Source organism: Indicator indicator, chromosome 12 (assembly GCF_027791375.1).
Source record: "Indicator indicator isolate 239-I01 chromosome 12, UM_Iind_1.1, whole genome shotgun sequence".
In the NCBI taxonomy this organism is placed as follows: Eukaryota; Metazoa; Chordata; class Aves; order Piciformes; family Indicatoridae; genus Indicator; species Indicator indicator.
In genome coordinates, this window is record NC_072021.1 from 11,978,106 (window position 1) to 12,002,893 (window position 24,788).

The window sequence follows — 24,788 nt, forward strand, 5'->3', positions numbered from 1 at the left end:
GCCTCACCTTGAATATCTCCAGGGATGGGACCTCAACCACCCCAGGGAGCCTGATGTTATGCATTGCTCAGTAAGTAAATGGTGCTGATAGTTTATTCATCTGCTAGGGTGGTTTTCATTTGACTATAAGAGTCAAATATGGTCTCCCAGTAACTGCAGCACAAAAAAATAAATAGTTAAATTTTAAAATGAGTTTAACCATCTCACTGATGAATATATAACTGATGATTCCTATACTGGTGGAATGAACAGAACTATGTCTGAATTGATTTAGTAAGTTGAGTATTTTTTCAGGGAGTAATGGTAAATACTATCTTCCCCATCTCTACTCAGCTGCTATACTACTCTTCTTCAATATAATGTTAGTTTCTTTGCTGGCTTTAATGAAACACTCCTGCATTCTAAATCACCCTTATTTTCAATAACCTGTTCATTTTTTATTATTCAGATTCCAGAATGCTTTCAGATTTTATAATTTTTCTGAGCTTTCTTTTTTTTTAATTATATTTTTTATATCGGAGGTACTTTATTCAAATCATCTATGGTATACCTAAGAAGTAAAGAATTTTTAGCCTAGAAGAATATTATAGAACAAATAAGCAAACAAACAAAACCAAAAAGAAAATTATTACTAATATCAAGACTTATGCTACTTAAGATGTGATCCTTTCAATGAAATCTAATTCCTATAATTATATTAAAGTTCTGTAATTCCCACTCCATTAACATTTTCTTTCTTACCTTTACAATGTCCTCCATGTGGTTTTCCAGCCCATGCTAAATTAGAGACACTAACTGCTGGTTTTCTATTGTCACATATTGAGGAGTTTCATTTTATTTGTTGAATGCATGAGTAACTCTTCACATTTAGAAGAGTGGTAATAAAAACTACAAGAAATAGGAAGGGAAAATTAATAAGAATCCTGAAGTACACCTTACCATACCTAATGAACTCAGACATCTCAGTCTGTGATGTGACTGAAAAATAAAAATCTATCTACACAATCCCATGACAACACCGACTTGTATGCAATGATTAATCAGTTAAAATTAATCATATATTTATAGCAGTACTTTGCTATAGTTTGAAGGGCCTTAGTTAGGCTGTGAGACCACACCAAATCCAGAAAATTCTCTGGGGTATTGGCAAGTTCATGAAAATTATCAATAGCTTGTGGGAATCCATGTTCTTTAATCAGCAGGTTAGATCTCTAGTGACTAAAAGTCTTTTTGGTAGTTAATAGAATGAAATTCTCTGGTGTCCTTTGGCTGTTTTGAAATAAGAGGAACAGTGGTGGTCCGTGGCATGTTCTAAACAGATCACAAAAAGGACAAATGTTTTATTGACAGCTTCTAAAAGGACTACAACTTGAATACTCTCACAGCACTACAAGACAGATTTGGTGAAAGTACCCAGCATGTGTACAAAACTCTTAACTGGGATACTAAAACTCCAGACAAGCTCATTGTGCAGATGGACTGTGTCTGAACTTTGTATGGAAGCACTGGACTCATTAGCATGCATGACTGTCATTCTGCTGTTAGTAGGGCTGATGCTTCTGGGAAATGCCAGAGGACTTCACAGCCCACTTGTACAAAGTAGACTTACCTACTCCCTTATTTCCCTCAGTATATTAGTCTTAACATCTGTTTCAACTTCTTAAAATAATTACTTGACAGTATCTAGTCCAATGTAAACTCACGTACTTCACACAACATAAAACACTGTCAGCAGCAATATCTGTGAAAACTACTCATCCAGAATTCAAATTTAAGGGACTTGGGAGAAGTATAGTTTCATGTTCATGTAAGGGTAGTAAAAAATTAAACCTGGGACTTCCACAGCCTAAGATATTATTTATTTAACTTGGGTAAAGGGATTGTTAACCATGCCATTCAATTCTATTAACCATGAAGAGGTACTTCAAATGAAATTATTTGGTGCAGTGAGACAGAATCTATGAGTCATACACAATTATTAAATCCATATCTTTTTCAAGAATATCTTCCAAAAGTAGTGTCTAGGTCCATGTAAGAGTGAGATTGTGGCAGAAAATCATACTCATTGGGAGTCTGAGAGATGTATACCAAATTTCTTCTAACCAGTGTTATTGTGTTCCACAACCTTGACTAAATCCTTTCTGTAATAAAAAGGCTGGATCCTGGTGATACCTTCTCTATATACTATTACTTCATATATGGGTAACCTACAGATGCCTCAGTGAAGTAATACTCTGTTTCACTTACACATGCAATAATCCATATGTCCTGGAATGGGTGTTCCACATGTACCTGAGACTGTCCCTGTGTTTGATTGCAGGTGGTAACTCCAGGTTTGTTACCCTGTGCAGACATGAGGAACTTGGGTACGGTGCTATCCTCCAAGATCATGATTAATGTGTCTTTTAACTTACAATTTTCATCAGGAATAAATATTTCAAAGATTGCATAGCACTTCTAAACCTCAGTACTGAGGGCCCCACTTACAATTCCAATTTTACAGAAACTTATGTTTCTGCATAGATTTATCCTTAGGTAGTAAAATTGCAAAATTACAGAGCACTTTCCCACATCACAGAGCAGAAAATAAATACAGCAGAGCAGAACTATACCAATATATTTAATTCAAGAAAGCACAAAACTAAAAGAAGCTACAATAAATTAAATTTAGCAAAATAATAAACAATAATTCTTGGTTTCTTGTTTCCAGAAAAAAACATTCCAGTATTTCAAATGACAATAACTGTCTATGCAGCTGTACTCACTCCAGCTGATATAAAGCAACAGTTGATAGTAAATTGTATTGACAGACCATGGATGAATATAATTACCTCAACTAAGAAAGGTTCTGAATAAATTAATCATTGTATAATAGCATTTCTTTTTTACAGCACTCTAGTATCAGAAAAAGAGAAACCATCACATTTTTAATTAATACATTTTATTGCTTCTATTTACAATTGTTGAACTATGTCATTTAATTGAATTTTAGCTCTTCAATTAGTATTACACAGAATATTAATTATTCTGCAAATGTAGATAAAGCAGCACCTACTTTACCTACTTTTTGATGCAATTATATTCCAATGTCTTTGTGAAAGTTACACAATGTATCCCGAAACAATAAATTTGCCAAGCTGAGCTGCATAAAACAACAAACCCAGAAATTAAATAGTGAGCTTTACATAACTTTAAGACTAAATATTCTGAGGAGCTTCTATGTTGAAATCAGTGACTGTCCCAGCCGTATTGTGGTACAACATTTTGACAGTTCAAAAATACTGACACTTTCAGGTGTTCTTCAGGCCCATGAATCAGAAAGGGAGGCAAAACCAGTGTCCATAGGCATCCATTTGCTAATAATGCATTTGAAGTGGCTAAAATTACACATGGATCATACAACTGGGACTGAACTTCTTTCCTAACCTGAGCTTTGGGTTGCAGATGGAAGGTGCTGCCCATTGAGACTCCCAGAACCCGTTCAGTTCCCCAAACATAATTTTTCAGTGTAATATTTTTTGCCTGATGGTGTCTCCCTCTGTCTCTAGAGGCCATAGCAGGCAAGTGTGTACTTCTTGTTAGGTCCTGAGCCACAGCTGTCAGCACTGGACAGTTGACTTGAATGCTCTTGGGCATCAAAAGCATTACGGATATTTGTGGCAACTGAGTTGAGTTCTGTCTCTTAGCAGAAGCTTGTCAAAATATGTCTAGTTAATTCTGCAGGCATGGGTTCATGGTGTTTGTGAGGCTTTCTTTTTTTCCTTAATTTTACTCATGTTCAATTTAGTGCTTGATTTAGATCATCTGTTGACCTTTGTCTCCGATTTTCACAGTAGATTCAGATATGAAATAACCAGTACATAGTCATCTTGTCCCTGGTGCAGAGCAGGAATTTCGTTGCAAACCTGGAAAAAGGAACTTCATTGATTTTCATTCTACAAGAAAACTATAAATGCATCTCCACCATCTAGTTTTCTATTGCAGGGTTAAAGAGCATGTAGAAGTTTCTGTTCTAATTACTGGTTGCTTATGTCCTTAGAGTTGCCTGGAAAAGGGAAGAGGTCAGTGAGACATCTCTGATGCAGTCTTCTGTTCAGACAATTATGTCCAAATTTTATGTGTTATCAATCAGCACGACTTGATTCCTGACACTGAAGTTTTGAAAACATTATAATTTTTATTCCAAAGACTAAGTCTGAAATTCATAGCTTTAAAAGGAAAAAAAAAAAAACGAAAAGAGATTTGATGTCAGATAACCTCTGCATTTCATACACAAAATAATCCTGAGCACATCTAAGGTCCATCACATTTGTCTTCTGTTTTATTTTTCCCCTTCCTCCAGGGAAAGACTGTCAGGTTCACAAAAGTTAAATGGCCTCCAAACCATAATGTGCCTTATCAATCTCAGTGACAGCACTTAAAAGAATCAAGAATGTTTCACGCCTAGTGCTGCAACATCTTCAAAATCAATGTGCATGTCTGAAGAGACAGATTTAAAGTCAAGATAGAAGAGGATTGAAATTCCTTCATGGATATGATTGAAGCATACACACATTATAGGGTTTCTTCCATTACATTTCATTCTAATCATATCATTCTGCATATATTTCTTTAACAACACAGCCATTAAACCTCAATAACAAATTAAAAACATGTTATTGGAAATTTCCTTTCATGGACTTTTGTTTCCTCATTGTATGTCCTTGAAACTCAGTAACATTGAGAAATAGGGGGGGGGGGGGGGGAAGCATTATGAACCACACATATTTTCTTTTATTGACATTAATCTTTATTCTGGACCTGAACAACATTGATGCAAATGAAACATATTCGCCCCACTCACCACATTATTATCCTGTCTGATAATGCCACTTAGAAGAAAAGAAATGCTTGTTTGCAAGCACCTTCATTTTTTATATTTAAGAACATAAATTTTGTTTTTCCTAAAATAAGTAAGTTTTCACTTTTAACTTTTTAACACTGGAGTAAGATGGACAAAAATAAAGTCTTGTTTCAGGTGTAAGGTAGAAGGCCTGAACTCCAACCTTGGTCTTTAAGATATTGCATACATAGATATTGCTCATTATACACATAAAGTTCTCAATATAGGTCAGTGATGAGAAAGCATTATTGAAAACAATGGGTGAAGAGGAAGATAGTTTTTGCATCCTATGAAATGTCTTAGTATAATGTGCATTTATTTTGTTGTATTCAGGCCAAAACCTGAAAAAGTTAGGCTTTCCTTGCATCAAGAAAATGCTTGAATTATTTTGTTCTAGTTTTTTCCCAGTTTTCTTTTTTTTTTCTCAGTAGTTGGACTTGTTCAAACACATTTCCCTAGCTGTCTAGCATGAATCGATGAAAAAGTAATACATTTGAATGTCCTCTGCTCAGCTTGAGTATTTTTTTCTCTACCTCTCTGGGCAATGATACAATTGTATTTCAGAAATTATGGGAATAAAAAAAGCTTAAATGTGCCTTCTTAGGAATTCAAGACATGTAAGCAAAACCCCTCTGCATGGATTGCCCACAAATGCTAAAATTAATTTGTTGCTTTTAACTTTTAAAGTTATTGTAAGATACCTAAGCAACGGCAAGACACTAAAGAGACTTCTGTGACTAAATCAGGTACTTTAGTCTCATCAGGACTCTTTACAATTACAACAAAGCTGGAAAGGATTTTCTGAAACTCCTGTTCTTAAGAAAGATATCTCCTAATACTCCTTTATTCCAAAAGCAACATGGCTTCTCTTGATCATATTTCCACAGCAAGATGTGCATTTCACACAACTTATTAATGAAACAAAACCAAAACATGTTAGAAATTAATTCCACAGTTTAAAGCAGAACTAGAAAATTGTGATGGCCTAAAAAAATGAACATCAAAAATAAATATTAGAAACATTAGATATTCATTGCTTCTCAACATCAATGTACTTACAATATATCAGCTCCAAATTGGCAACAGTTTTATAAAATCAAGTAGCAAATCAAGTCCAGAACAAGAAACAAAAGCTAAAATTCTAACATTCTGGATGACCTGTTGAGCATTCATCCTGAATTATGGCTCCAACTGGATCCAGTTCTTTTAAAATTTGAAAGAGTATTCAGCATGTGCTCCTACAAACACAGTTCTAGAGAAAAGTCCATGCAGCGTGACATGGAAATTGAAGTTCTACTGAACACTCTCTGTAATAAACTAGGTAGAATAGTCAAAATACCACAAGGTTTTCAATGCTATCTCACGTGATGTACTTAAACTGAGACTTTATAGGCTGGGTGGTTGGATAAAAAATATTTTAATTACTGAGAACAGCAGGTAATTGTTGCACTCTGCCACAGAACTATCACAGGACTGCTTGGGGCAGATTCTCTTCTCTGTAAAGTATGCTGTTGACAAGGCCTGAGATGACAGGAAGCTCCATTTGACTCTTTAATGCGTTATGTTATGCAGAAATTATCAACATAAACATTATTTGCCTATCTCCAAACCAGGACCATTCATTTGTGTCCATATTTTCCCAGTTAACAGTCATATCTCTCCAGCCCACCACCTGATGCTGCACTGTAACTCTCCATCTCTCCTTCCTGAATCCATACACTGCTGACAAGAAAAATTACCTCCAGTAATTGTTTTGTTTTATTAAAAGACTTGGCAGACACTGTGCTGAACAGAAAGTGTAGATGTGTTTTGTCAATGGCTCATTGGTCTGTAGTGAAATCAGCCTCACACAGAAATTAGACACCACAAAAAGATTACATAGAACTCTTTAGTAATGCTGGAAGGTTTTTTTGCTGAATAAGGAAGATGTAATATCAAGCACCACCTTCCTTCCTAACTTCATTTCATTGTCTTCCAGGTTTTCTTCCACAAACATGGGGAGGTTGTTACACATAGAGATGTATATAACATGAACTACTGTCAGTGCTCTGGTGAGCAGTGTTGGACAATTAACCTGCATTATCTAACATTGGAGGCATAACCTCTGATTGTTTGCAAGATCCTCATGTGTATGTGAAGCACAATGGAGGGATGCTGAACACACATGTATTTAGATCTAATATTAGCAAAAGAAAGCACTCAAAATCTGAGAAAAGTATTTTCTTTTGTAAGATAGATGAACACTTCAAAAGTTTTTTCTGTCCTCTAGTTAGGACTGTGGATTTCATGTCCTCTTAAAAAACTGATATCACTGAACATTAATTAGTTTTTAACTTTGGATTGTCTTTGTGTCTTTTTTTTTTTTTTACTCTTTGTAAAAATCTCTCCTTTTTCTGGCTTCTTACTTCTTTTCCTAGACACGTATTTTCCACTCACAAATAATTTGATCATATCAACAAGAGAGAATCTTGTCTATCCTTGCAGCTAGAAAATAACTTGCTGAAAGAATAAATATTGTCTAAAGCATGAAATCTTGGTTATACTCCTGCCTTCTATGAGATCTCCACAGGTTGCTTTTCTTCTTTATGCATCTGTATTTCTGCTTCCTAAGCATTTCACCTTGAAAGATCTTTGAGACATGCCTAGACTTTCACGACATGTCTCTGCATTGCCTGATGTTGGTCCAAAGCTCTCCACTGTATAAATGAAAGTCAATGGTGAAACTATTCTCAGAGTAAAAACAACACACTCCTAGAGAAACTAAGAAAAAAGGCAAACATAAACGCAATGCTTCTTTAGTGAACACAGCTCTGGTCACATTCTTAACATTCTAAAAACCTGTGCTACTCTCTCAGAGTTTGAGATAATAAAGTAAGAAAAAAACATATGTAAAATTCCTGGGACAATTTAAAAACTATTCTGTCAAGCAGGTTCACGGCTGGTTTCCACTCCTAACTGCCTAGTTCCTATTCTCTGTTTGAAAAACTTTAAGACACCTGTCTAGGCTTCAGGTAATCTACAAATAATCAGTCCTTTGACACATAAACAAAAGCTGGGCTTTGCATAGATAGGAATTGTCATTTGACAGGAAATTTATTCTGGGTGAAATGTTTCACATTTTGCTAATGCAGATATGCCAAATCTTTTAAGTGCAAAGCTGTAAGACAGAAAATGACCTTATGGGGCTTTCTGTTCAGAAAAGTATGACATTCTGAATGAGTTTAGGAACATGCAGATGGCAGCTGAAAAAAAAAGACAGCTCACTGCAAAGCTCTTAAAGATTACCATGAAGAACAAATACACAGCTCATTTATTTTTTTAAAAAAAAAGTAAGTGCATTTTCAATTCATTGGAATGTCTTTTTTTTTTTTTTTTCTTATGCCTCAAACAGCAGTGCTGTTTCACGTGAAATATACTGTCAGGGTGCAGAGTAAAACACTGAATTAATATGTCCTGACATTCTCATTTCAATATGCAGAGAAAATATGTGAGAAGCATAGTTTTAGACATCATTATTTTACAGCTCACACCACTATATTGCAGGTAATATCTTTTCTAGAAGTTGCTGATTGTAGTTTATGGCAGTCCCCTTACACAAGCAAATGAGAGAGGGTGATACTTGTCCAGGAAAAGAAAGCAACATACACTTACCAGGGTGGGACTCTTGGGGCTTTATATATGTACACACATAAATATCTATATATAAATATACATATATACATAGAATATATATATATATATATATATATACACACATATATATTATAATAATAATTATATATATTTATATATAAATATATATTTATATAATATATATATATATTTCTTGTCAGATTACAATTCAATTTCTTTTCATTCAGGTCAAGACAGTGTTCCAGTTTCACGCATTTTCTAGCATGTTTTGAAAGTAGTAAGAGTGTTCCATCTCTTTCTACACCTATTGCAAAATCAGTAAGAAAATAATTTCAAAGTTACTGATTTAAAATTTTAATTGTGATTTTTATTTCTTTTTTCTTTTCCCATCTGGATACCTCACTTTAAAGGTACTTTAATGTATGCATGATGCGTCCAACCTCAGGATCAACTTCTGAACAGAAAATTCAGTAAGCCTTAAATCAAGCAATGGAAAATGGGAGTGCAAAAAATATAATTTTCTATTTCTATTTTCTTATTCCTACATTTCTTTTCCTTATAGCTGAGGGTTTTTTACAGCTTGTGTTGTTAAAAAACTCTACAGATCATAAGACAAAAACCCTTTCTTGTCCTGAAATGTGTTTAAAAAAACAATAACATGTCTTAAACAGAGGGTACAAAAGACAATAGCCCTCTTCCTCCACACACACACCAAAAAAAAAAAAAACACAAAAACAAACAAACAAACAAAAAAAAAAACCCAAACCCAAAACTCAGGTGGGAAGTTAGGAAGTTCAGTGAAGTCAAATACTTAACTGCCATTATGCAAAAAAAAGTTATAACTGAAGCAGAAATTGACAACCCATTTAGAAGATGCTCCATCACAAAATCGTTACTTTTCCCAATGGTTAATCAAACTGCTAGAGCAGCATTGCACTGAGAAGCTCTATCCATATAGTCAGGTAATCTACTGAAAGTCCAAGGCTTTCCACACAGCACAATGTTTTGCTCCAGATCTCTCTGTTTTCATTAAAACTCACACAGTTTTTTCTCTCCATAACAGCTTCCCAGGCATTCTGACAAAATGAAATTAGCTACTGTCTACTCTTCTAAAATATTTTGGTAACATTTCAAAACTCATATATAAAAATCTACTGAGTTCTCTTTCTACTAGAGGACAGCTGGAAGCCAGAGTTTTGCCAAGCAGAAGGGAAGTGGAAACTGTACTTTCTGTAATGCAGGCAACAGTCCTTAATGAATCCCACGAATCTGAGAGCTCAAAGTAATTCATTCCACTCTGCTAAATGGAAAATTATTAAAATAACATCACACACTTTTATAATGTCTTCTCTCTAGGGTTCTTAAAGTGCTTTTGTAATAATTAATTAATTAACTAAGCCTTGTAACATGATTTGGCATAAAATACTACTGTACTCCAATCTACAAATTAATCTGCTCATAATGAATATGTATATGTCAGCTGAAGAAAGGTGGCTTGTCAGCTTGCCTATTCCATCAGTTAAAGTAAGTGTCGAAGAGAAATTAGATGAATTTTTGAAGAGATGAATGTCTCTTCATCAGCCAGAGACTAGAGGATTACTTTAAGCAACTCACCTGTAGCCAGAAAGAAACTTTGTGATAAAGACCCACTAGCCCAAAATCTGACCACATGCTGTAGCGGATGAACACTTCGATAAATTAACTGGTAAATGATAGAAAACAAAGTTTGCTTTTTTTCTTCTTTCTTTTTTTAAAGTATCATTTATGGTTATGTTATGCTCTTACAATCACAGTATCACAGTATATCAGAGGTTGGAAGGGACCTCAAGAGATCATCAGGTCCAACCTCCCTGCCAGAGCAGGATCACTTAGGGTAATCTGCACAGGAATGCATCCAGGTGGGTTTTGAAAGCCTCCAGAGAAGGAGACTCCACAACCCCCCTGGGGGAACCAGTGCTCTGTCACCCTCACTGTAAAAAAGTTTCTCTTCATGTTGAGGTGAAATCTTCTGTGTTCAAGTTTGAACCCATTGTTCCTTGTCTTATCATTGTGAACTACTCAAAAGAGCCTGGCCCCCTCCACTTGACACTCACCCCGCAGATATTTATGGACATTGATCAGATCCCCTCTCAGTCTTCTCTTCTCCAGACTAAACCCGAGAGATCTCAGTCTCTCTTCACAGGGGAGATGCTCAAGTCCCCTAATCATCCTTGTGGCTCTCCATTGGATTCTCTCCAGCAGGTCTCTGTCTCTCTTGAACTGGGGAGCCCCAAACTGGACACAGTGTTGCAGGTGTGGTCTCACCAGAGCAGAGTAGAGAGGTAGAAGAACTTCCCTAGACCTGCTGGACACACCTTTCTTGATACATTCCATTGGCTCTCTTGGCCACAAGAGCACACTGTTGTTCCAATGGGAAAAAAATAGATCTACAAAACATATAGATGTGAAAAATCAGGAAAATCCAATGCTGGCTATGAAACTAGGCCCTTCTTCATGATACAGGTCAAAGACATATATGTATGAGGAGTGTCTGAGGGACCTGGGGCTGAGCTCAAAAAGGGAGGCTGAGGGGAGACCATAGTGCTCTCTACAACTACCTGAAAGGAGGTTGTAGACAGGTAGGTACTGGTCTCTTCTCACAAGTAACTAATTGTAGAATGAGAGGGAATGGCCTCAAGCTGTGCCAGAGGAGGTTTAGGCTGGACATGAAGAAAATCTTTTTAATGGAAATGGTTGTCAGCACTGGGATGGACTGCCCAGGGAGGTGGTGCAGTCACCATCCCTGAAGGGGTTTAATGAAAGATAGGATGTGGCACTTAGTGACATGGTCGGTGGTGTTAGGTCATAGGCTGGACTTGGTGATCTGAGAGGTCTGTTCCAGCCTCAGTAATTCTGTGATTCTGTAAACATCCCTTATAAATGAATTGAGGACAACTACATTATGCAGTTTCTGCTGAGCAGGAGTTACTAAGTCTGAATAGCTTTTGAATGCATCCATGTGGATATTGATAGGTTCTTGATCCCTCATTGCCCTGGGAACACAGCTATGCTTTTGTGACAATACTGCTCTACACAATCTTCAATACCCATATGTGCCATTAAAATAAAATTTAAACACACCTTGCAATTAAAGGTGAATATCTAAGTGTATTCTGCATTACATTATCTATTATAGATTATAAAAGGCAAGACAATAAAAACACTGTATTATGAAAATGGAACAAAATCACTTGGTTATGAATTTGAGTAACTTTAATTATGTTCCTTTTAGGAAAACAAACAGACAGACAAAAGGATGACACAAAACTCCTAAAATATACTGATTTTAAAACGCTATTATTAGCTGGTTCTGAGTACATTGAGTACATGCAGAATGCTCTCCTAAGTTACAGACCTAGCTTGGAAAAAAATTCTGCATAAGATACAGCAGAAAACTTTAAAAGCAATTACTGTTAAGAAACTTTCATACCAAAAACATAAAATTTCCTTATAATGCTGGGACAATTCTTTCCTTCAAAAGAGAGATCAGTGGGAAACTTTCACAACTAATTTTGAGGCATTTCCCCTCCTGTCTTGACAAGAAGTTATTTTAAAGGAGAAATCATCTGTAGAGAATAATATTTGATGGTGATTTCTTGTATAAAAAAAGCTAATTTTCTCATGCACTTAAATTATTTGACCTTGTCTAGACTTACCATTACCTTTTTTATTATTTATCAGAGATGGAGATGTTCAGGAATTTTACATTAAGTATTGCTCACGTATTTGATACTGAAAACACAAGGCTGGAACTTTATTAAAGTGCCACTCTTCTGAGATTTCTTTTTCTCACTTTATAGAATGGGCTGTTAAGTGTCTCTTTGGTTGATGTGTCATAGGCTATTTAACATTTAGTTCCACATCCTGCACCATTTTCTATGGAACCTCTGTATTTATAGCTCCCGTGCTGTAGCCTGATAAAGACAGATGACAATGAAATCAACTGAAAATTTCTATCTTCTTTTGTCCACTGGCTTTTTTTTCAATGGCTCATAACATCAGGTGTGCAAGAACAGCAAAGAGTACTGAGACAGCCACAATAGCACCAAATAGTTTTAGATGCAAAAAAAAAGAAAAAATCCTTATCTGATAAATAAATTAATGAAATTAATTAATTCTCTATAGTAGCTGAATATGTGTTATAGACAATACTTTCACTGCAATGAATGATAAAAATATAATTTTGAAATAGGAAATCTAAAAGTCTCATTCTCATATTGCAAATTCTGAAATATAGTGAAAAATTTTCTGACTTCATATAACATGCTTTAAAGAAGAAGGGACAAAATTCTGCCTGAGAGTAGCCTTCAAGTATAAATTCATTTAGCAATGGCTGGCTGAACTTACAACACTCTAAACACTGTGCCAGCTTTTTAAGAATTAACTGAAGAATTATTATCACAGAAATGGAATTTGATGATTTTTGTATCTTCTTCTATCTTCTACTCCCCACATTCCATTACGCCTGTGAAATTTCATTTAAGGTACTACGGTAACAAAATGTTTTTGTTAGATAACATTTCAATTAAACTCTATGTCAATTAATTTAAAAGGCTAATGAAACAATTTATGAAACCTATGGTATTTCTGATGGTGAAGAAGCTACTCATTTTCATTTGAGTTATTTTTTCCTTGTCTGGAAAAGAGAGTGAACATCAATATTACTTTGCTGCAACGCAAAAGGCAAACTAAGAAGGTCGCTTGAATGGCACATTTCAGAAACTGTTTTCATCCCACTCCCTGGAAAATGTTGCTGGCATAGTAGCTGTGTAATCATTTCAGTCTTCTGGCTTCTGACAAAATGCTAGCACTAGGAGGTGCTGAAATTGTTTAGGGTTGAGTACTTTAGCTGTGGCAGGATTTTTTTTTTTTTTTTTTTTTTTGTCTAAAGGAAGAATGTTCAAGGACTATTGAGAACAGCAGGGTTTGGAGTGGATTGTATTTATTTTATTCACAGCCTTGTTTTCTTTGTCACTTCCCTACAGCACAATTTTGTCTTGAGCAGATCATCATGTGGAACAAGAGTACTAGGAACATTTTTATTTAGACACTACAAGCAGTGGGCAGAAACTTCACACTTCTGTGAGTTAGGAACTAGATGAAAGACCTGAAAATTTTTTTTCAAAGCTCTGCTTTGATCATGCTATATGACTTCTAAGAGGGGATGTATAAAAGGCAGAGATGCCATATTGGATTAATAGCTAGTACTGTGAGATCTGTAAAAGGAATTATTGAAAAAATGTGCTAGAAAGTAAAGCTGGGAGTTGAGGACAGCATGATCTCTTATGAAAAGACATCACATTATGCTAGAACTGATATTTTTCAGAGCTGTTCAATGGGAAGACACAAATACACTAAAAATACACTGAGATTGTGCTGGATTTGTCTCAGATACAGACCCAAGAAGAATCAGAAAGTGAGGAATGCCTGTGAAGACAGGGTGTCAATAAAAAAAAAAAAAAAAGTGATTGATCAAGCCATGAATCAGGATGTGGACATGAAATTGAATCAAAAGACCTAGCTAGGAAGGAATCATTATACCTACATGCTACTAAGGCACTTAAGTAGAATAAAGAAGACAAAAATTAGAAACTCTAAACAAATAAGATTTATTTCTTGAGAGAGAGAGATTTCTGAGCTAATTGTTTCTCAGGTTTTTTGTTTTGTTATGTTTTTAATGAGTAATAAATCATAGGCTTTTACCTAACAATAGGGTAACTTCCACTTCTTAAGGTAAAAACACCATCACCAAGAATCTGATTTATATTGAACAAAATGAGAAAAGAGGAGAGAGTGAATTCATATAGTGTTGCAGGGTTTTAAAAAAAAAAAATTTAATTAAGTACAATATTTTACCTGAGAGGAATAACTTTATGTAGTCTCTTTTAAATTTTATTTCTGAGCAGTTTTAATAAAAGAAAAGGAATACATTAGTAATGTGAATATATATTACAGCAAAAAGAGAGGCACTAACTCTGCAGCTTGATGACCACAGCACTGAAATAATTGCTATAATACTGGTGTATACTAAATGGAGAAACTCCAACAGCAGAAAGAGAATACTGTACAGCCCAGCAGTTAAGAGATTCCAGTTCAGATCTGGACTTTTAGAATCATTCTGATGCCCTTGTTCATATGAAAAAGCACTTGCATGTGACTCCCCTATATGTGATATAACAGTTCTTACAGGCTATCAAACAAGTTATGAAGGATATTGCTCAAAAGCTTTGTAAGCAGTTACCACCAAAATGCCCACCAGAATTTACATGTTTTTCTAAATCACATCACTTTCCTTTCTTCAGGGGAAATGCTAATTTTTGGTGGTGGTTATCAGAATTGTATTTTCCTGTCAATCACCAATTCACCATGAAACTAGCTGGTTAGCCTCAATACTCCATACTTTTTACAATTCCTTCATTCTGTCATTGGACATTACCACAGTAATTTCTATAGTGTTTGTACCTTAACAACCTACTTTTTTCAATATAAGGAAGAAATTTGTTTTATTTTATTTTGTGTTTCCTTATTCTCTTGCTTCTGAGTCAGTCCTCTAGCACGAATTCAAATAAATCTTTTAATAGATGGCTATAAAATAGCACTTAAAAGAACAAAGATTTAGAAAACTGATATTTTCTGGATATTGTCTACTTAATATTTTACCTGATGTAAAAACCTTCACATGTTATGACATAATGAATTCTTATTTCCCCCAATGAACATCAAAACAGCAGAGATATAAAACAAACAAAACAAGCAAACAAACAAAAAATTAGTGTAGCCTATGATGTGTTCTGACACTGACTAATGTAGCAGTTATGATCAAGATTAGAGGACAGGTGAAATGATATGCTGATAACACAGGACTACTCTAAAACACACTCTTTCTCCATTGCAATATGTTTGCTTTATCAGCTTCCCTAAAAGTGAAATCTGCACCCAGAGAGAATGTTTTTTTCACATTTCAGATGCACAGCTGCTCTAGGCAAAAAAGCAGCACAGCCCATTTGCACATTTCCTGTTGGCAGGAAAACAAGGATCAAATAGTGAAAGCAGCAATTTGAAATAGCTTTAAAATATCACTTTATTATCACTGTGTGAGAAAATTGGGTGTCTTTACACAAAAAAGAAATCTCAAATATATACATATATATTTTTAAATATAACAGAAAGCTATAGACTGTTAATAAGTACTTGAAAGTTAACCTGATATGGCCTGATTACAGATTCCAAGTCATTCACCAGAGAATACTCTGCAATACAAATTACCCCATCATCTGCTTGATCATTCATTCATAAGATCATTTAATTTGGAAGGGAATTTAGATCCCTAGTCCAAAATCCTGCTAAAAGCAGAGTCAGGTCTGAGGTCAGACCAGTTGCCCAAAGGTTCATCCAGCTGGGACTTGGAAAGCTCTTTGGCACATTTATTACCTAAAGATACTTGGTGTGCAGAACATCTTAAACTCAGGGCAGTACTCTTTGTACTTAATAACGGACATCTTTAACCTAAGCATAGAGACAAATACAACTAGGCCAGCTTTCAGCCACAAATGAAGACACACAGACAACTTCAGAGAATAATTCATTCAAATGTACCCAAAATTCTGATCTAGAAATAAAATGGATTATCCATTACAGATACTTCATTATCATATATATGTAGAGAAACTCATACTAATTAAAGGGAGACTAGAAAATAAGTTTAAACTGAGAATCTAAGTTTTAGCTGGCTCTATGTAGGTGAGGTCAATCTTACACTCTATTAACTATAAATTATTGCCTGTGAAGGAACAGTTTGCCTGAAAACATCAGTATTTAAACCTCTTTAATATGATGCAAGCTGTGGGTATGAATCACCAAATCAATTCAGCCTGAGAGGAGCTGAAGTCTCTTTACCTCCTGCTGAAAGCAGGTACAACATCAAATTCAGCCCTGGATGCACAAGGCTTTAGCCAGTCAGGTCTTGAAACCTTTAAATATAGAGGCTGTACAACTCTTCCTGTTCATTCTGCATCCATTAGTGTAGAGGCATTTCAGAGGCACCCAAGTGTGCTGCTTCCCTTGTATAAGCCTGAGAGCTTCCTCCATAAAACTGTTCTTCAAGCAATTCTTTCTTTGTGTGCTTAAGCTTGAAGCACATTCCAATTAAGTCCTGTTTTGTTGAAATTCTGTTCCCACCACCCTCACTTTTGGCTTGCCTACCACACCAAAAACTTCCACATTTGTTCTTTGAGGAATCTCTCCTTACCAGTCTGTCCAGCCTGTTAGAAAATACAGTGTTTCCCAACTGTACAATCCAAGAGGGATTGTATCTCTTCCAAGCTGCCACTGACCCTTTTAAAGAGTCTGTGGCTGTAGAACCTGAAACCCCACTGCAAATGCCAGCTATGCAAATGATTGCTGACTCTTAAGATGTGCCAAGTCCTCCTAATGCCCATCCTCCTCATTGTCAGGATCAAGTCAAACACTAAGTCTCTGTGCAGGCTTGTGTGTCAGTAAATTAATGTAGATTTGTAACAAAGGTACTAGTAGACTCTATTGATTTCCATACAGAATCATAGAATCAGTCAGGGTTGGAAGGGACCACAAGGATCATCTAGTTCCAACCCCCCTGCTGCCATGGGCAGGGACACCTCACACTAGATCAGGCTGGCTACAGCCTCATCCAGCCTGGCCTTAAGCAGCTCCAGGGATGGGGCCTCAACCACCTCCCTGGGAAACCCATTCTTGGGTCTCACCTCTCTTGTGGTGAAGAACTTCTTCCTTATGTCCAGTCTGAATCTCCCCACTTCCAGCTTTATTGCATTCCCCCTAGACCTGTCACTACCTGATAGCCTAAAAAGTCCCTCCCCAGCTTTCTTGTAGCCCCCTTCAGATACTGGAAGGCCACAATAAGGTCACCTCGGAGCCTTCTCTTCTCCAGACTGAACAGCCCCAACTCTTTCAGTCTGTCCTCATAGGAGAGGTGCTCCAGCCCTCTAATCATCCTCATGGCCCTTCTCTGGAGACATTCATTTTATACATTATTTCAAATTTCAATAGGATATTAATTTGCAATAACTATAAAGCCAAGGGGTTTTTAGTGTCATATACTTGAGAGCTTTGCACGCTGTTATTCAGAAGCAAAACATCATCCCTACTTTGCCTTTTCATTACTGTGTTTTAAGCTGAACTACTTGTGTCTTATTTGATCTATTGACTTATCTGGGTTTGCTTTGAACTGTGCAGCCTGAAGTACATTGCTGATACCACTGCATGCCCCTGAAACATGTTAGGGTGGTTTTTTAGGAATACAGTAGGTTCACAACTGTTTAACCTAGTGGTTAGAATCTCAATTTACCAGTGGGAAGAGGTCAGGCTAAATTATACCCTTTCCTACATTTTGGACCTCAAAAAGCATTTTGGAAGATTTTAGGTGACATCTTTTCCTCACAGGGAAATAAATAGAATGATCCAGTTAGACCTTTGCTTTTTGTTTTTTCTGCCTTTATTTTCTACCATGGAACAAGACTTTCACATTTACTAATGCCTTAAGACATATTTATTCAATTATGCCTCTAATTGTATATAGTTTAAATCTATGTCTAAAACTAGAGCGGAATAAAAGCCTTCCTCTCCTTCAAGATACATAAAAATCAAACCCAAATTTTCCTATCTAAGGTTCGTTTCAGTATATTTCCTGAATAAAACTTGCCTTCTCTTTAATTTTTTTTTTCCAAGGATTTTGATGTAGAGCTTATTGTTGAATTTGGTTCCTTAAGAGATGCTGGCCAGTAGAATTAGTTTTAAAAACCTGATTACTCCTCTTCTGCTAGCAACAACAATAATAATTTGTTACCACAACTAACCCCACAGCTATCTGTCACTTGAATATCATCCTGAATCTTCTTTCTAATATATCTCAGGAGGATTATTCAGTCACTTACCCCTCAGAGTGGGAGTGAGCACTTCTCCTATATTTCATAAAGTAGACACCTGCCTGCAGAAGTTAGAAGTTAGACTATTGATAATAAAATAAGTAAAAAGGCAAAAAAAAAGCCAGATCCCAGATTGTGTAACTGAGTAGACACATACAAGGTGCTGCAGGTATGGAGTTCAGTATTTTTCAGGTTTTATTCTTTCAGCTATATCCTGCAATTTTACAGTATTATCTGAACAGATACAAACCCACATAAGTGGTTTAGAGAATCAGCTTTCTTAGACTAACAAAGTGAACCGTGTTTCTACACTTCCTAAACTCTGCAAATTGAAACAGAACAAATCAAACTAAACTAAAGAAAATCAAACCAAATCAGACCAAACCATGTTTTATGTCATTCAACTCATTCTCCAAAACTAAATTCTGTAAGACACTAAAAAAATCCAAAACCAACCAACCAAAAAAAACCCCAGTAGGCTTCATTAATATTTTGAAGAAGAATTAATTTTTTGAAGAATGATATTAAAGGATTGTTGGAGAGTTTTATTTCATTGTTAAAATATATTGGGTTTACAGGTTTTGGTAACAATGGAAATAGTGATTCACTATTGTAGAAAATGCTGCTGAATTAAACATTGAAGCTAAAAAAAATCATGGTAAACACAGAATTATCTGATGGAAATCCCACAAGTGGCCAGTGCTAGGCAATTACAGACTTTCTGAGCCAAAGATTATATTTAGACTATTGTGTTAGCAGATAATGAATTGTTCTTCTAACCTATTTATATTTTTAGTTTCTAGATCATCCTGTGACAATGGTCTCCTACTGTTTTGCCATGGTGCCTTTCTTAAACTCATCAAAACGAAGCATGTATTCTCGTTTTATACAAGGCCATTCAAAGAAAATGAAAACCCTGCCATGCAGTTCAGGAGGAGCAGAATCTGAAGAAAATCCGTTCTGATACACTGGAAAACAAATATTGTAAGTAACAAAGTAAAACAATTTAGTTGGGTTTTTTCCTCCCTCAAAAAAAAAAGTTATTATAAAATATTGACAAAGAGATGACTTGCTGTGCTTGATGAGCTTTGAACTGAAATAAATGACAGAGAGAAGGAGAGAGTCATGCATTTGGGCCTTTAAGTTCAAAATTAATTAGAATGCAAACAAATTACAACATAAAAGCACCCTGGGATCTGATAAGGAAAACACAGAATTGATAAATTAATATTAGGTAGACTTTCAATATCCATTATATTCCTTTACAGATATATAACAGAAAATGTAAAGTTTTAGTTTTATTCACATCTCTATTATTCACATTTAAAGGTGTTTTATACATCCCATCACAATAATAAAGTGTTCCCTATAGAAGTTATGTGTTAACACTCACAATACAAAGGACTGTGACTTTTCTCATCATTTAACTTGGCTAAGTTAAATCTTTCTTTAAACTTCATAAGCACTATTATAACCATTCAGAGAATGCTTCCTTTAAGAAGTTGGGTTTTTTTCTGTTTGAAACCTTTATATATATGTGTGTGTGTATATATATATATATACACACACACATATGTGTGTAATAAATGGTGTAAGATACAATAGTTCACTTGAATTGGAATTTATTTCTTGGTGGGTAGCCTAGATACTATGCAGGGATGAGTATGCTTTGTAGACATGAATAGGAAGAGAAGTTTTGTTACTTGCAAAGTCCAAATATTATTTATATTTCAGTTTTTCTGCAAGGTATTCAGTGGAGTATTCACAAGCAAGTGCAAGGCTGGGGAGTTCTTCACAATGTTTATTTTCTCAATTTTTCTTGTACTGTACTGTCTTACTTTTGCACTTGAATTTATTATTATAATTATGTATATTTGCTGTGGCCAGCACCACAATAATAAAAGCATTTATGAAATAATGCACAACCTTACCAGAGAAGATGTTTAGTACATTGCAGCATCACTGCTCTATTAAATTGGCCTGTTTTAAGTGATCTTTTATTTGGCAAGCAATGCCTTCCAATTAAATTAAGAAAAAGAGAAATCAGAAACAGCACAGTTTCTCTTGTACAATAACCTGACTTGGGAACAATTATCATAAAACTACAGATGACAAGCTGCTTAATGCAGTACATTTGAGCTTATTCCATTGCACAGAATATTTGTGTTGATATCTGTATTATGGTTATTTGGAGTAAGAAACAGTGTGCTATATATATTATAGCTTAGTCTTTTTCAACCTGTGAGAAGAAGTAGTCATACAGTCCTAAAACTACACCTTACCTACACCTGTCATCCCTACAGCAACACTCAGAGATAAATCCTCAGGTACTTGAAGTCATTACTCCACTGAATTAGTGACACTGATGTAACAGGTTCACATTTTAAGCATTTAACATGTCACAGCAGGAGGTATGTATCTAGCTTTTCCTCTCAACTTTGGAGACTCTTGCAATAATGTGTTATGATATCATCGTTATTGGATCATAAAGGTGTGATGTCTGATTTTGATTTTTTTTTTCATTTTTTATTTTTCCTTTCTGCAGAAATCTGGTTTCTTGGCAAGATTTCAGCATTTAAAAACAAGTTTCCAGAATATGGTATCAGCAGCATGAAATTTCTATTGTTTTCATTTAATCAGTCTGAACCTTTTCTTCACAAACAGTAATATATATTGCTCACAATTCTGTACCTTTTTTACATATTATAGGAACAGATATGGCTTTGAAATCCAGTGCAAAACATAATTATAACAGGATATCCATACTGGATCAACAGCACAGTGGCAATTGTTAATTTAGTAACATATAAGACGGGACTGTAAACTTTTTTCATGGACTATTTTCACTACCTTTGACAAATAATCTAAGAATCTTAGCTACTTGGTATAGTATATACATGTTATCTGTCTTTCCTCATCAGTACTGCAGCAGTCACCTTGTAGGGCTGTTCAATATATTGCATCACTAAGACTTTGATGTGCAAATATTTCCAGACATTCTTTTTCCATGTGTGTGTTAACAGGACTGATATGTCAGCATAGTGAAAAAGACACCTTTTGCTAGTCCTTCATCAGGAGTAATAAATGGATGATCCATTCGATTCAGAAACAAGCCAGCAAGTTATTGTCTCTATATTTTGTACACTTCTTCTGAAAAAATAAAACTAATTTAGCGCATGGAACAGTGTCACTAGGTCAGCTTGCTCTTGATTAATGAAACTTCATCAGTTACATTAATGAATAGGAATTCTTTTATGTGCCAAATGCATCAAAGAGTTTCAAGCGACTGCAACAATGCCAAGAACATTCTTTCAGCACAAAAATGTACCCAATCACATGATTGTTCATTGTCTCTCTTTGGCATATTCATTAATATCTCATCCTGCACAATCTTGTAATAACAACATATGTTGTCAGCTTGACCCAAATCTGCTTTTGCCTAGGAATAAAAGTACAAAAGTAGCTATTCTCAATAAAGGGATTTGTCTTATCATTCTGAGAGATAGGCAACTGCAAGTGAGTTGGGACTTTGATGATACACTTGGTATTATTTGAAGGCATCCAACTACAGTTTGCTCTGATTTTTGAGACAACCTGAGGAAGCAAAAACAGGATTAGGTTTTGACTTAGTAGCAACTCTCTACTAATGTGCAACTTGATGCATGATTTATGAGATTTTTCTAACCTTATTTTTCTAAAGTTATCAATTGGCCAATACAGGAATGTTATTATTAAGAGGTTTTTTAAATTAAAAAAAAAAACAAACAGAAAATATTCTATTTTCTAAATTACTGTCATTTTTGTTATTATTATTAATACTAATTTAATAATTACTAGTAATTAATAATTAATGATACTAAATAATGACACATTTTCATTATTGTTGTTTTTCTTATTATTTTGGAAGGAGACAGTCAGTTTGAGTAACATACTTCTGGAAATTACTCAGAACCACATATTTTTTGATCACAAAGTTTCTATTATTTCTAATACCCTTGATTAACTCCTGGAACATCTTTGCATAAGTTGGTGGTATTGAAAATGACACAAAGCTCTACCAGAGCTTCCAAAGATAGATTTCTGCATTTTACTGAGCACTATACTGTAGATATTGAGACAGGTTTTTCAAATGTGTTCCCTAATATTAGGTCAAATATTTCTGTCAAACAGAGGAAAATAAATATTTACTTTCAGCAAAACCACATTTTTTTTTTATAAACCCCACAACCACTACTCCATAATAGTATTTGTCTGAACTGGATTACTTTTTTCTGGAATTTGAAAGTCATTCACTGGCATGTAAACATATTCAAAGCCATTCTAATACAGTTTAACTGTGTTGTAAGTGACAAAACTTACGCCATCTCCACTGTTAATTAAGAGTCCACCTGAAGTTCACCTGCTTTGCTCAGTTGAGATAAAGGAAAAAAACTCACCTAATTCACTGAATACTTGAAGGCTTACTGAGAGAACTACCTGCCCTGCTCTGACACCAGCATGGTGATATGCCTGATCTCCTGGACACTGGAGCCATTCAGCTGCCAGTTGCTGACAAATGGGAGAGACTTCACTTGACAGCAATAGTGATACTACAGTGATAGTAGTGTTAGTGATAGTCTCTTAAATAAAGCAACTACCACTTCTGATCATCCACTTCCACACAGCTTCAAATATTTATTATTTCCATCCTAATGTCACTGTCTCCTGGCAGACCTTTCCTTGACAAAAGGCACAGATGAACTGTGTTGTGTTGAAAGTTCCTGCTGTTCAGCATATATTGCATGTAGGCTGTATTATACATGATGCTATTTGTCACAAGGTGTCACAAAGGGCAAAGATAGTTTACAAAGAGAAAGCAAACTAGATCTATTGCTATTGAAGCCTTTGTAGAACATTAAGTACAAAGATTTCAGCAACTAAAATGATAATACAGTTAAAAAAATAGCATTTAATATTTCAAGAGCATTTTGTGGTAATTGTGGCCTATACCTGAGTCAAATACAGCCTAGAACAACTTCTGTCAATGAGAAGGTTTATAATACATTTGGGGAAAGAAAAAATCCCATTATATTTTTTAAAAGTAGTCATATGGAATGTCTGTTTCCTCATGAAAGCAGAAGTTTGGACTTGAAAAATCCACAGGATAGGCTTGACTCTAAGACAGCACAGAAAAAGTACAACTGGTTTGAATTACTATTCTGGGTACTGGAAGCAGCATTCCTGTAAAAGACAGTGTTAGCTGAGCAAATAATGGGCATGTGGCAAATAAGCACAATGAATCAGGCAAGGTAACCTACCCTGTGCTCAAGGCTTCACAAGTGCCTCTTGCTCCTGGTCCAAATAGACTCAGCTCAGGGGTGGCCAGACTCCAAACAAATTACAGGACATATAACAGGTATGGTTTCCATAGTTACTACTCACAGATCCACCTCAGTGTAGTCACCACCTACCTAGTACTCTGGGGCTGTAGAATGATAAAGCAGTAACTGTGGATAGTCTGTGACCAAAAGCTCCAATTTTGTAATTTCCTCTCCTTGTATCTTAGCTATGCGGTTTCTTTCTGAGACTACCACTGCTCATACAAAATTAAGGATAATAGAAGATTGGAAAACATCCTTTTCCTGCATTTTTTTTTTAATTTGACATTTGATTTGGCTCCCTAGTACCTGTGTAGATTAAAAATTAGAGAATAGAGAGAGTTTGAGGAGAAAAGGTTTTGGGTAACTTATTAGAAATAATTAAACTATCATTTTGGTCTTATTTGGATATAATGCAGCTGTAGATTTAGTCATGCTGAATCTGAATGGTGACTTCATTCACAATATAGACATCTGAATCAATACCTGCTCACAGGTATTGTTGCATATAAGCTGGCATTAGAAAATGCAATACTGGGACAAATGTAATAATTCAAATTCTGATTATATTTATAAAAGATTCATTAAATCAATTAGCACAGCTATGTTAAGCAAACACAATCCACCATCTAACAGCAGAGTTGACCTTGGCTGCATACAAACTGCCCACTAAGCTGCTCTATAACTCCCCTCCTCAGCAGAAGCAGGGGAAAAAATAAGATGGAAAAAAACCTTGTGGGTCATGATTTAGACACTTTAATAATGAAAAAGCAAAGGCTGCATGTGGAAACAAAGGAAAACAAAATATTTATTCTGTATTTCCCATAAACAGGCAAAATCCAGCCACTTCCCTGGAAACAGGATTTCAGTAGATATAGCAGTTGTTCTGGACCATAACCATAATAACAAATGCCTTCCTCTCCTCCTCCTTTCTCTTAGCCTTTAATGTTGAGCAGGTGT